General features: G+C 41.9%; 1 protein-coding gene across 4 annotated transcripts in view; it reads left to right on the top strand.

The window, feature by feature from the left end:
• The window catches only part of PRR14 (proline rich 14), a 588,115-nt gene that overhangs the window by 78,793 nt on the left and 495,006 nt on the right, over positions 1–14,316 (top strand). The window contains exon 2 of one of the 4 annotated variants that reach the window (XM_086931669.1): positions 9,703–9,791. The exons of the other annotated variants lie outside the window; for them this stretch is intronic. The gene's annotated coding sequence lies outside the window, so the exon portion shown is untranslated. The remainder of the gene's footprint in view (positions 1–9,702; positions 9,792–14,316) is intronic. 4 annotated transcript variants of the gene reach the window in all.

Here is a 14,316-nt window from a genome sequence, read left to right on the forward strand (position 1 = left end):
ACCTTGATCTACCCAAGAGAAACTTTTTTTTTCTAATCGGGTTCACTGTCTCTGGGGCACCGGGAGAGGCAAAATCAAACGAAACTCAGCATTTTCCTGTGTAAGTCAGGCACCCAGTGGTACTAGAGATCGCCATTTTATTGTTCCATTGCGACTTAAACTGCTTCTAAGTTAATCATGTATTTATGTGTCCAGATTTCGTTTGGGCTATCGAGAGAAAGCAAAAAACAAAACAAAAAAACCCTCAAAACAGAATAAATTGTTAGACAAAAGGATGCAAAATACAGGTGTAGCCCACTCCGAGAACGACATTCATTGAAAATATTTCTGATGAAAAATTATCAATAGCTGGAGAAAAGCAGCCACGGAGGTTAGTGATTGTTATGTTTCTGACGTTTGTATAGCGCACTGTCAGCCATTTTGACGGCCTCGTAGCGCTGGCGGCTGCCTTTTAGATAAGTGTGTGTGGTGAACAGGAAAAGCGAGACCCGTGGATCCATCTCCAAGCGCCAATCTATATATTGCCTTGATAATAAAAGACGGATACGTGTTTGTGTGTGTGTATGTATGTATGTATGTATGTATGTATGTATGTATATGTGTATGTATATATGTTTTAAAAACCGGGAGGAGTTGCGGCTCAATTTCTCTTTTTGGGGAGAAGTTGTTGTAATCTGTATGTGGCTTGTCCTGCCCAAGAGGAACGCACCGCCCACAAAGAGCGCCTAAAAGCACCCGCAATTGGACCATATCGTAGGAAGTGGAGACACATATAGGGTGCTAAGGTGCCGCCAAAGACTGGACTTTGGTCGGGTCCTGGGTGAAGTAAAAAGGACTTTACCTTTGGCTTCCGGCACAGCAATAAAATCATCGCGGCAAATGGAGAGGGGACTACGCACTACACAGACCAGCATGCATTGGACAAACTGCCTGACGTGGCGCCCACCAGGGGGAAACAAGCTACGGTTGAGGTCTAGTGTGGCTGCCTTTCACTGTGAGCTGCAGGAGTGTCGTCTCTGAGGAAGGTCATAGAAATGACTGAAATGCATAAGACAGTAAGACATATGCCGATTGAAGATTAAAACTTGTTTTAAAAACCGGGAGGAGTTGCGGCTCATTTTCTCTTTTTGGCCAAGGATACACCCATTAAATGGCAGGACTGTTCAAAAGACTGTGGCTAATCATCGACGGCTTTTCCGCACTGATGAAGGCTGAATCCAGAAACGCGTCTGCAGATATGACAAAGCCCCCTAATGCCCCGAGTGTGCACCAAAGTTGCCGTGTGTTTGTTGAGATTATATATATATATATATCTCAAAACCACACAGGAGCCTCATTAAGTGAAAGCCACAGGAATTTCATTCAGCTCACTTTTTATTCCATCGACAGCTTGCTAGCAGGTTGCCTCGCACAGAAAGCACTTCACAGTGTTCGAGCGCCAAACGCGTTTCGGGAATGTGCAATCCCTTCATCAGTGGCGAAAGTTATCTTAAGAAATGTCGGCATGGTTTTTGCGCACTTTATCTAGTTCATACCTTGGGCGTGTCCAGTGCTCTTGCCTTATGGTTCATGTAGTCCCAAATTGAATCCCAAGTGGGTGCGGACATTTCTTAAATATTAACAAACATTAAGGCAACCTGCTAGCAAGCTGTCGGTGGAATAAAAAGTGAGCTGATTGAAATTCCTGTGGCTTTCACTTAATGAGGCTCCTGTGTGGTTTTGAGATATGTGTATATATACTGCAGGTGAGGAGGTGAGGACGTTTCAGAGTCTCCGCCCCCTAATCATGTGGGAGTGTCGCAATCAAATTTTAAAAGGCGCTTCCAAAGTGGACTAGTGAATTCTCTTTCAAGCAAGACGGCATCTGAGGAAGGCAAAACATGCCGAAATGCATCATGCCGCTTGAAACTGTGCACTGAAATAAAGAACGCTGCTTCATCCTACCTGTGGTGGCTGTCATCCTTTCCGAGACAAGGGGAAGGTCGTTGCTTTTTTATATATATATATATATATATATATATATGAAGAAAGGCTCCTCCCCAGCCTGCTCTGCGCTCGCAGCCACTGCCTCCACGCCAGCAAGGAAGAGGGACGGACCAGCAATTCAGCAAGATGGTAATTTTTTATTGCAGATTTAAAACAGAACCAGCGACGCGTTTCGGGCGGGAAGCCCTTGGTCACGCTGCAACATGTTTACAATCAATTATGCTCTTTTTATAGGTGTATGCAGTGATTTGGGCGCCACCCCCTGGTGACGCCCACCATGATCTTGTGGTGAATAATAAACAGTGAAAATGCACTACCGCTGATTTATGGTTGCCATTGCCGAATAGACATACAAGAAATTATCACTGGTTAAATCCAGTAAATTATCAACACATAATCAATTATATGCAAATCTACCAAGGTACAATCCTTTCCTGTTGAATTTCATTTAAGAAAAGAAATGTCTTTCATATGTGCAAATAAGCAATCTAATACCTTTAGCAGCAAAAATAGTAAAGTGCATGTGCCTAAAAGTGCATAAGTGATGATAAAATTCTAATAAAGTGCAAGATTTTAGCGGGAAACATATGGAACTACCACTGAACCAGTTATTAATAATTAGGCATCAGTTATCAATGTTTAAATACAAAAATTCATCATCCTAGTTACTAATATTTCTATTTGAAAGGTCAAAATAGAACAAGAAGGACCATTCTAGCAGGAAGCTAAAAATTACAGTATGTATAAAGAGATATCTAATTCATGTATATACATATCTATACACATGTGTGGTTTTGAGATATGTGTATATATACTGCAGGTGAGGAGGTGAGGACGTTTCAGAGTCTCCGCCCCCTAATCATGTGGGAGTGTCGCAATCAAATTTTAAAAGGCGCTTCCAAAGTGGACTAGTGAATTCTCTTTCAAGCAAGACGGCATCTGAGGAAGGCAAAACATGCCGAAATGCATCATGCCGCTTGAAACTGTGCACTGAAATAAAGAACGCTGCTTCATCCTACCTGTGGTGGCTGTCATCCTTTCCGAGACAAGGGGAAGGTCGTTGCTTTTTTATATATATATATATATATATATATATATATATATATATATATATATATTTTTTTTTTTTTTTTTTAGGCACATACATATGTATGTTTGCCTGCGCTCATTCACTTCTTTTATAATTCCACTCTGAATTATGTACAGCGGAAAAAATCATCATAAAACAGGTGGCCCCTTCGACCCTAGAGGGGCCAAGAAGCTTTGCATAGAAGGCGCTTCCTGGACTGCTTGCGCTCCTGCTTTTTAGGTTGAAGCCTGCGTTGCAGCGCTTGCGCTGTCGCAGGCGAGAGTTCTTGTTAGCAAGAAGGGGCATGAAACCACGCCCCTTCTTCCATTGGCCGGGCTCGCTAAACTGAGGCCTGCCACTGCACAAAGCCCGTGTTCGGATGATTTGTCCGGCTGTGATACCGCCTCTCGAGGACTGGGTGACGTGACTTACGGTGTCGCAAGCGTATTTTCTAAATTATCGCCATGGCAACCATGAGTCAGGTCACCAGTCCGGGAGGGGCGGGATTCAGTATCGCGTTTCTGGCAATTTTATTTTTTTTCTTTGATTTTTGCAGTCATTCCTGCGCGTTACTCGACGGTGGAGGAGGTAGGGGCGAGGCGGTGCTGGTTATTTTTATATATCTTCGCTTTTCCCGCGTACAGCTCAAGTTCACAGATTTCATGAAAGCTGTGAAGCTGTTGAATTTTGCACTCGGCAGGCCGCACGTCTTCGGGAACCTACTTAACATCAGATTACATTAAGAAACACACACACACACACACAAGGCTCGCAGCTTCACAAAGACACACCATCCTCACAATCCAGGAACTCGTGGTGTTCGCTGACCGGCAAGCTTACTTATGCTGAACTTGATATGTTTGAAATTGGTCAATGTTATAAACACTCTGATGTTATTGTAAAGTGTACCGAGAAGATCACTGAAATGTGTCGACACCTGATATCTCTCGAAAAGTGGACGAATCTAAGAAAGGGATACGTCTGGCTCCAAAATATGTACATTACAGACTGACGACAATTCCCTGAATACAACAAGGTCCCTTGCCTACGTGCCAGCTTTTCAGGACAGGAAGGTGGGAGATTTTGAAACACAAAAACAAACATAGGAATCTATTTTCCCCATTTACTTCTATTGAAGCAAAGCAATTTCTGCGGAATACAGCCAAAATAAAGGGAGTCTAGTACCTGAATCAGTCCTATCGGCACATAGCCCCTTAACCTTCCATAGCTTTGATAACCTGTAGCCACCTAGTTGCAATACATTCAAAATAACAAGTCTCTAAATCCTTTCAAACGAAATGGCATTGTGATGTGGCTGCTGTGCCAATAAATATAAATTTGTCTTGGTAGCAAGCCTGAAATCACTGGGGGTCCTCAACGTTTTAAACCAGTGCAGCACCGAGGCTGGGATTACACAGAGCCTCATACATATACATTCAAAACCATTTTGAAGAGGTTGGCACCTGTGATTTTGTATAGAGCATGGCGAGTCTTCTTCTAATAACAGTGACCTACTAGGTTACTGAAATGTCTCAAAACATGGAAAACTGAAGAATCAACACAGGTGCTGACGTGGAATATCACCTAAGTGAGAGTAGTGTCGACTTGTATATTCACAAACTCATCCTCCTATACATTCCTCTCAGTGAGTGAAGCTCCCCGCTCTAGATCGGTCTTTTCTCTACATGTCCGTCATGTCTTAAGTGTACATACTCTGTGAGCTATTCAAGTCCATACAACTCTGGCCTGCTGGATCTGCTCTTAGGGAAACGGAAGACTGTATTTACGCCTTTTGTGAGAGAGGGACGCTTGCTTTGCTACTGCAGGCAAAATAATACAACATGGAGTACAATGGAGAAGCACACAGGCGAGAGCGGGCAACATGAGTGCGGATGGGTGGAGATAAGCACATGGGTGAGAAAACTACTTGCTTGGTGGAGAGGAAAGCAGATGAGGGAAAACACATGCAGTCTTGAGGAGTGCTTATACAAAAAGAAACAAGCATTTACAATGCAATAAGTCTCGCATTTGCAAAACTTTGAGCTACTGGCATTGTAAATAACAAACCTTTTATTTATGTGTTGGTTTCCAAAACGTGTAAATGAAAGGCCGTGTCATTTACAATGCCAATAGCTTAAAATTTCGCAAATCCGAGACCTATTGCATTTCAAATGCTTGTTTACAATTGTTACCACTAAGAAGTACCTCTTTTTTCCCTTCACTATAACATTTATGTGTAAAAGGTAAATTCCAGGTTGATCTGATGTATCCTTTACCCAACCTTGAATACAGGTCTGCTGGTATATATTTTTGGCGGTATTGAAACTGAAAAGTTATCGAGATTGTAATGGTGCCATGTATTATCCATTCAATGACCGGTCTTTCTGACATTGTCAATGGTAATCTTTCTAGTTTTTCAATGCTCAGCACCGTATAGTCTGCTTCTTTCTGTGCCAACGAGATTTGTCTATCAGTAAGGTTAAAGATAGAAAATAATGACGTTATGTTGATTAGACGCCATGTATGTATGTGTGTGTGTGTGTGTGTATATATATATATATATATATATATATATATATATATATATTGTTTACTCACTAAAAGAACAAAGATTAAAGCTACGTTTTCGTTATGGTGATGAGATATTGAAATCTTAGCATTATTCTAAAGCAGGGTTAAAACAAATATATAAAAACCCAAAGTTAAAACTGGTGTTATAGTATAAGGTCTTGAAATAAGATCAAACAAATATTGTTTAAAAACCTAAAATTCACTAGATATAATTTACTGAGCTGAGTGTGATTTGCTACCCCCCATGCACTGTTTGACTTCCATTATTACATCACTCATAAAATGTTAAATACCATAATAGATGACCTTACTAATGACATCTCAATGACATTGTTGATAATACCATACTCATATACAGCACAGTGCAGAGGTCTCCAACCTCTTCTGCAGTGAGAGCTACTTCTGATCAGTGAAAACGATCATGAGCTACTGAAGACAAGCCACTCTGTGTTAACACACAGCCCACTCCCTGCTTCATTGTCTTTAAGCCTAATGTTCATAGAGCTAGATACTGTGGTTTGAATCTAATACTTTGGCTAGGGGAACTATAACAAGGCTCCCATGTGTGTCAGCATGGGGTTTGGGGATGTATAAATATGTGTGCTATGAATTGCATATATGCACATGGGTGAACAAGAGCCTGTCTTGTATGTACTTGTGGCACAGGACATACCTTTCGCCATATGTGGCACTGGTACATGTTTAACATATGACCATTTTTTTAAATGGGAGAATTTTAAAGTGCCAAAAAGTGTTCTGCAAAAATTTTCTTAATATAGAACACTTTTTTTCTCCTAGTTAAAACAGTTTTATGTATTCTTCAGTTATAAATGACGCTGTGTCTACCAGCCACTGGGAGTGGATGCCTGTTGTGGGTGAATGTACTTTGAAATGGGAGAAAATTCAACTGAAGAGTTAATTTTAAGTTTATGTAGATTTCATGAAGTTCATAATTTAAATTGTCTCCCATTTCAAAGTGTAGCATTTATAAACAGGCTTCTTGCACCCAGTGGTCTGTAGACACGGTGCCATTTGTATAACCGATAAATACAGCGATTTGTTTAAATGGGAGAAATTTAAAGGAAAGCAGCATGAGCCATAAAATGTTAAGACCTAATTGGCTAAATTGAAAAAATTACGAGGTTTTCAGTTATAAATATTGCACTGGGAGCTAGATGCCTACTGTTTGTAAATGTGACACTTTGAAATGGAGAAACTTAAAATGAAGAGTTAACTTAATGATTAAACTATTCATTTTCATTTAAAAGTATTCAGAAACATCAATTTGTTCTCACTCTCCAATACTGAGTTGACAAGGACTTTTATTTAAGAGTTAATTACGTCAGTACTTTACCTCTGTACACCTACCTGTGTCATAGATCTGACTCAGCACTGCCTGTTATCAGACCCTGCTATGTGCAGCCTGATGATGATGTTAAATGCACAGCCTTTCTTTCACTTTAAAAGGAATAATCCGGACCTACAGTTTAGCCGTACAGAATCCATGGCCTGGTCAGATCACTCAGTGGTGCTCTTTAACATTCAAATTCCCCAGTTGGTTAGGGCTAGACAGGATAGGAAGCCCGCCAAGCTGTATAGACCTTGGAAAGAGCTTGATGGAGGGGCGCTGGAAGATCAGCTTACATCCTCTATATTCACTCTACCTACAGATGTAAATGAAGCAGCCGAAAAGTACACAGACTGGATAGATCAAGCATGTACTATTCTAGCTCAGCCTAAACTCTGCCGTCCTACTCGCACAGCACCCTCTGCTTCCTGGTTTACCCAGGAGTTACGCGACTATAAGGTGATCTGCAAAAAACTAGAGCGCGTTTGGCGCTCGGACTATCTGCAGGCAGATAAAACCAACTTAAAGGCAGTCAAAGGATATATAAAGAAATGATCAGGAAGGCTAAAAGTACTTACTTTTCTGCTCGAATCGAGGGAGCCAAAAACTCTACTAGAAAACTTTTTGACACAGTTGCAAGTCTGGTTACCCCTAAATCAGTCATTATTCCCCCAAGTTTGGAACTTTGCGAGTCTCGCTAAGTTCTTTTTAAACAAAGTGGAACTGATTTTTTCAGCATTGGAAAATCAAGTGGGGTTGTCTCTCCTTAAAGGGACACATAGAACCATTTTGGCGAATCCACATGCGTTGAAAATCTCTGAGTTCCGTCCGGTGAAACTGGAAGAGATAAAAAAAAAAGGCTGCTTTTGGCAGCTAAATCAGGCTCGCCTCAAGACCCCTGCCCAGCCTCAGTGGCACAATTGGCAGTTACCCCCATATCATGCATTCTGACGGAGCTATTCAATCAGATGTTTCACCTCGGAGAATACCCTACATGCTGGAAACGAGTGTCAATTGCTCCACTGCTTAAAAAACCTACACTCGACATCTCAGATCCCAATAGTTACCGGCCTATTGCCAGGCTACCACTTCCGGCCAAACTTATTGAGAAAGTCATGAATCTACAGCTATGTGACTTTCTCAGGTCCTCCCAGTGCTTGGACATAGCCCAACATGGGTTTAGGTAAGGCCACAGCACCGAGTCTGCCCTGATCAAGTCCACGGAAGAGATCAGGAAGGTGCTGGATGCAGGAGGACACGCAGCTCTGGTTCTCCTTGATCTCTCCGCGGCCTTCGACACGGTCCATCATAGTATTTTGGTGGATCGTCTAGAAGGCTGCGGAATTCAGGGGACAGCCCCGAGTATGCTGAAGTCCTTCCTAGCCGACAGAGTCCAGGCGGTGGCTTTGGGAGATTTTGAATCTAGACCTTTCAAATTCCCAGGGGGGGTCCCTCAGGGCTCCTCCCTAAGCCCCACATTATTTAATATTTACGTATCCTCCCTCTTCCCGGTGATTCGGTCATTTGGATTTGAACTTGCATCTTATGCAGATGATACTCCAATTGTGGTATCTCTGCTCCCGGGGAGAGAAGAAGGAATAGCGGCTAGGTTTCAGGACTGTATGTCGGCAGTGAGCTCATGGATGGCTGGCAATTGCCTTAAGCTGAACTCCTCAAAAACTGAGGTTCTCTTTTTGGCACCGATGTCAGTTTTTGGAGCCCCAAATGGTGGCCCCATGATATGGGAACCCCACCCATTCCGGCAACGAAAGTAAAGAACCTGGGAGTTCTCATTGGTAGTCACCTATCTTTCAAACCACAGGTCAATGCCCTAACATCTTCCATCCACTGGATCTTGAAAACCATCAGTAAAATTCTCCCTTTTCTATCAGACAGTAGCAAGAAAACGGTGGTGACAGGCTGTCCCGCCTTGATTACTGTGACAGTCTTTTCTTGCAAGTCCAGCAAGGGATTCTCAGCAAACTACAGATGCTGCAAAATGCAGCTGTCCGACTTATCACTGGCCTGCCCAAGTTTGCATCGGTAGCACAGGAATTGAGGAAATTGCACTGGCTCCCGATACGCAAACGGATAATGTTTAAATCACTGTGTATGGTGGTCAAGGCAGTGAATGGACTGGGTCCATCCTTTCTTCAACAACATTTTCAACTGTATACGCCAGGTAGACAGCTAAGATCGGCAAATAAAGGGTTAGTCAAGACCTATCGAATCAGGAAAGCACGATGGGGGAGGCCGTAGTTTTATCTCTGGAGCGTCCACCATCTGGAATAAACTGCCCCTGGACTTGAAACAAAGTACCAACCTGATGGCTTTCAGGAAAAACATTAAAACATGGCTCTTCGGCCTTTAGAAATCAATGATCAACTTGGGGAGATATCATATCATTTCAGCGCCAGGATACCGCTCGGTAACATCGCGCTTTATAAATGATATATATAAATAAATAAATAAATAAAAGCAGCACTTATTTATTACAGCTCTTAGGTTGGAGACACCTTCACTAGTATGTAGCCATTGTGTTTGTCTGTAGGTGCAGAGATTGTTGCGGTTATATGCAGTCCGTACTATGGTGTTTGAATAAATATTTCTTAAACGTGGTACATAAAGCCACTGGCCGCCAATGTAATGATTGGAGATCTGATGAGATATGCACTCAGGTATGTAGATTACAAGATTGTCTGACAGCTATATTTTGAATTCTCTGCAGCTTGCGAAGCATGGGAGAGGAGCTTTGAGGTAGACTGATGATAATCGAGATGTGAAAACCCCGAGGTGCATTAGCCTGTAGCATTTGAGGTAAAACTATGCAGGGCAAAATTTGATGTATGGATTGCAAGATGTAGACATTTCCTGTAGTGACTTAATTTACTTTTGCTTAATGGGAGAGATTGGAGAAAATGATCACTCCCAAGTTGCTTACATATGTTGAGGATTTAGTGGTGTTTCATATTTTTGTGGCCAGATGTGCATGTGAGAAACCTAGTTTTATATGCATTTAGCTTGAGATCGTTAGTCGACATCCAGTAGTCGACTGCTTTGAGGCACTGGCAGATGGCACATGAGTCCATGTCTGCTAGATTTTCATATTTTACAATGGTTTGCGAATCCGTAGTGTAGTTGTAGCAATTGAATTTGAAACGCGACAAGGTAAGTTTGAGGGCTCAAGTGAATGTTGAAGCAGAGAGGAATGATGTTTGACCCTCATGTAGAATCTAAATACGCTTTAGGGGTGGGACATGGTAACCAGAAACTGAACATTCCTAAGATTATAAGAGGACTGAAAGGGCACATGGCACAGTTTTAGATTTAATTGAACATTCTTTAGGTTTTTCCTAACTATATTGTTGGAGGTGTATTCAAGTGACCAGGGTGCTTATTGCTTCCCGAGTGACATTTCTGATCACAACAGACTTCTGTTGGTCTGGTCTGGTGGTACCCCACTGTCAATCAATCGGGGGTTTATAAAGTGCGCTACTCACCCGTGAGGGTCTCAAAGCTTTGTGGGCAGCGGGGGAGGGGTTAATGAGGAGAACCTCTTGAAAAGCAAACATCAGTTACGCTTTAAAAGTGTTTAAGGAAAATAACCCGGAATCTGGTTTACTGTATAACCATGTCTATGCTCCGTAATAGAGATAGTTAATTGTTAAGCTGTATGAAAAGCTGCTGAATTGAGACCTAACGAGCTGGAAGCCTGTTTTAGAAGCTGGACCAAGCACCAGCAGAATGGATTCCTTAAGAGCTACACAAATCTTTGCAGTTCTGAGGGAGTGCTAAAGGCAGTGCTTACTGGTATTGCAGATTGAAGATTACTGCAAAGAAAGTACCTGTAGTACAAAAAAGTCAGTAACGCTGATAAATCATTAGTTTACTTACTGGATTAAAACAACAAAACTGCAACACCATAAAAGCAAAAAAGTATTTTAGAGGGTTTGCACTAAGGGTTCTCACAAGAGAAGTGTTGTTCTGAAGGACCAGCAACCGTATCTTAAGGAGATGGAATTTCTGGTGAGTGAATTACTGATCACTGAATTGGAACTTCCTAACTCTGCGTAAGAGGTCCTGCTAGACATTTATACAAGTATCAATTCCCACATGTTTCGTCCTTATCCCAAAAAAACCTTTATCAGTGTGTTGAGCTTGCTATGAACCAGAGTTTCAAGTTCTCTTATGTTATCTATCGTAAATATTAGTAAATTGGTTTATATATTCTAACAATGGAGACCATGTTGGTCCTAGTTGTACCATGGTTAAAGATATAATGCAATGTACTTTCCACACACCTCTATAACCTTCTTGAATTATGTTGCAACATTATTTGCACTAATCATAGCTTCATGTTTGAGAAACAGATTCCACAACAGTAACTCATTGAGCTAGAAAAAGAATAGGAAGCAGGTGGGAATGTCAAAAAGACAGCTCACAGGTGTGGCTATTAGGAGAAAAATCTGGCAAACCACATTTTTGCCGATTTATTAATGCAGTGTTTTAAATATTTTGACTGGAATTTTTTTCCTACATAAAGTTAATCGAGGTGGCATAATTTCCCGAAATCAACCTTGTCAAATGTGCTTGCTTCTCCAATTGAGCTCTGGATGGTTCAGTCTGTGCTTACCAGTTACTCTGTTCCTTGAAACACCCGGGTTGTCACCTGTCACCAATTCTGTTAGCCCTCTTGATGAAAAATCATGGGTTTGTCATTTATCACCCATTCTGTTAGCCCTTATGATTGACTTCTTGGCTAGTATGATCAGGCAAATATTTCACATTGTGGGATTAAGATTTAAAGATTAACGTTTGCCTTAAACACTGACAATGTCCTTTGTTTGAGTCCGAGTTCAAAGATAAAACTTTCTATTATTTTTGAAGATTTTTAGCTTCTTTGCAGAGGCATTTGGATATAAGATCCCTTTACCAAAATCCAATCTCTGAAAATATGTGAAAATGTGGAAATTATTAGACTATTGGCTGGAGCATATGATTCAAGTTGGGACACACTTTTTAAAAAAAATTTTTATTAGTATACTAGCAGCCCGTCCCGACGTTGTCCGGGAGCAATTAGGCTTCAGGGCCCCCACCCGCCCCAACGTTGTCCGTGGGTCCCCCGGAGCCTTCCTCCATATATTGCAGTATTATACCTCTATGTTTACTTTGTACGCTTTTGTAATCTGCACACAACTTTTTCCTCCAGTAATGCACCGTTTGGCTCACTTTTTTAATGCTCCGTTTGCTTCCTCTTGCTACCTGCACACGTCACTTTTTCCTCCTATACCTCTGTTTACTTTCTATGCTTTTGTAACCTGCACACGTAACTTTTTCCTCCTGTAATGCACCGTTTGGCTCACTTTTGTATGCTCCGTTTGTGTCCTCTTGCTCACGATTTTCATTTTTGCTTAATTTTTCCACCGCTCCTAAATAAATAAATAAATAACCTACCTCATCCCCCGCTCACCGCTCCTCCCCGCCTGTCTGCCGCTCCTCACCGCCTGTCCGCCGCTCCTCACCGCTCCTCCCCGCGCCATTTCCGCCAGTCCTCCTCACGCTCCTGGACGCCGCTCCTCCCCGCGCTCCTTACGTCAGGCACGCACGTCACGGCCGGCGCTTCTTCCAAGGGACTACTTTTTTTTCGGTAAATTTTTTAAATAACGTATATTTATTACGTTTATATAGCCTATGTCCATCTGCACACCCTGGCGATTACAACATTGTATCGGGTGTGTGGATTGGCGCTGTGGTTCCCGAGTTTACCCGCCTCAAAGGTTCAAAGTTCTTCCTTTATAATAGTAGTATAGATTGACTATACAAGTAATTGTTACTCACGTTTACAGACTTCGAACACTGGTGTTAGTGGATGTTATAAGTTAGTAAGGATCCCTGCTTTTCATATTAACAGAAGAATTTGACAGCTAAAGCAGGCAGCTTATATTCATAGTTATTTAGACTACCCCTGTTTTTTACACTACCCCTGTTTTTTACACACTGAATATAAAATCCTAGTTATTATGTCAGCCCTGGTTCTCCAAGTGGAAGATGACCCCCTGTCTCCATGGAAGACAGTTATTGATGCTATGACAACTTATTTAATATGGTTGTTCCCTCCTATGCACCATGAGGCATAGCCTCATCGTGCTGATAGACCCAGATATTCTGAAATTGTGCCTGCGCAAGTTAAAAATATGACTGCCGTCCATCCATCTTTTTCTTCATTCCCCAGTGGTGGAATGGAGGAAAACAGTTGCCAAAAACATCATATGCTGATCTCTGTGGACTAACATCTAGAGTATGTTTGCCATGAAAAACAGCAAAGCATCAATTGGGAAGAAAATGAACAGCGTTTCCTTCCTCTAATATACTTGTAGAAAGGAAAATGATAGCCAAAGACATTACATTTCCCATTAACATTGACATTGGCCTTATCAATGGCATCCATATGCATACAGTATAATTTCTTTCTTTGGCTGTGTGTGACTATTTAATCACTGTGTTAAGTTCTTCGCATACCCTCCACACACCAACTCCTGCAATGCATGACATGTGTGCCTTCAGCTGTTTGTGTCAGGTTATGGGTGCATGCCCTATGCGAGCCCCTCTAACATTGGTCAAGCTTCATACAACCTTTGGCAGTGCGCAGCATGATCTAGGCACAGGGCCTCTGGACAGACTCTGCCATTTACCTCTTGTGGCCATTCCCTGAAGGCCTAAGACCTGGTCCTAAGCCAGTGTCAGTCTAACCAGCTCACTGTGCATGACAGTTGTCATGCATGGTTGAGCTGTGATTTTGTTTTCTAAAGTTTTTTTGCAGGTTTTACATAGAAGCTAAAGCTAAAATTTCAAAACCTGCAGTTTAACTGAAATTGGCCATTTTGTAGGCCTGAATTTGGAGCGCAAATCTCCAGAAAAAACTTGAGCTTTCTTTTCACTTGTGGGGATAGTATCTTTGCCACTTAAACCCACTCTTTTTGTCTCCCTCTCCTCACTGCCCCTGCATTGTCCCACTGGCTAAGTGATGCTCCTTTAGGTTCCCTATCGTCTATGTCACTTTTTTCAGGCTTCAGTGCTTGTAATCCTGTGTCAGATTGCCCAGATCCTTGAATCATCCAAAGGTTTATGTATCTCCCATCACATTGGATAAAGGGAATGGGAAGTCTGAAAACAAGAACATAGATTGAGGAACACGTGTCACACTACACTGAACTGCAATGGAACATGCAGACAATAACAGAACCTCTCTTGAATAGTGCTTTAATTAAGCCTGTTTACAATGACCGATTAACCGCATCGCTGCTGCGGTTATTTTTGCGCTGTGCGGCTGTTTTCGATTAAC

Source organism: Lissotriton vulgaris, chromosome 7, assembly GCF_964263255.1.
Source record: "Lissotriton vulgaris chromosome 7, aLisVul1.2, whole genome shotgun sequence".
Classification (NCBI taxonomy): Eukaryota; Metazoa; Chordata; class Amphibia; order Caudata; family Salamandridae; genus Lissotriton; species Lissotriton vulgaris.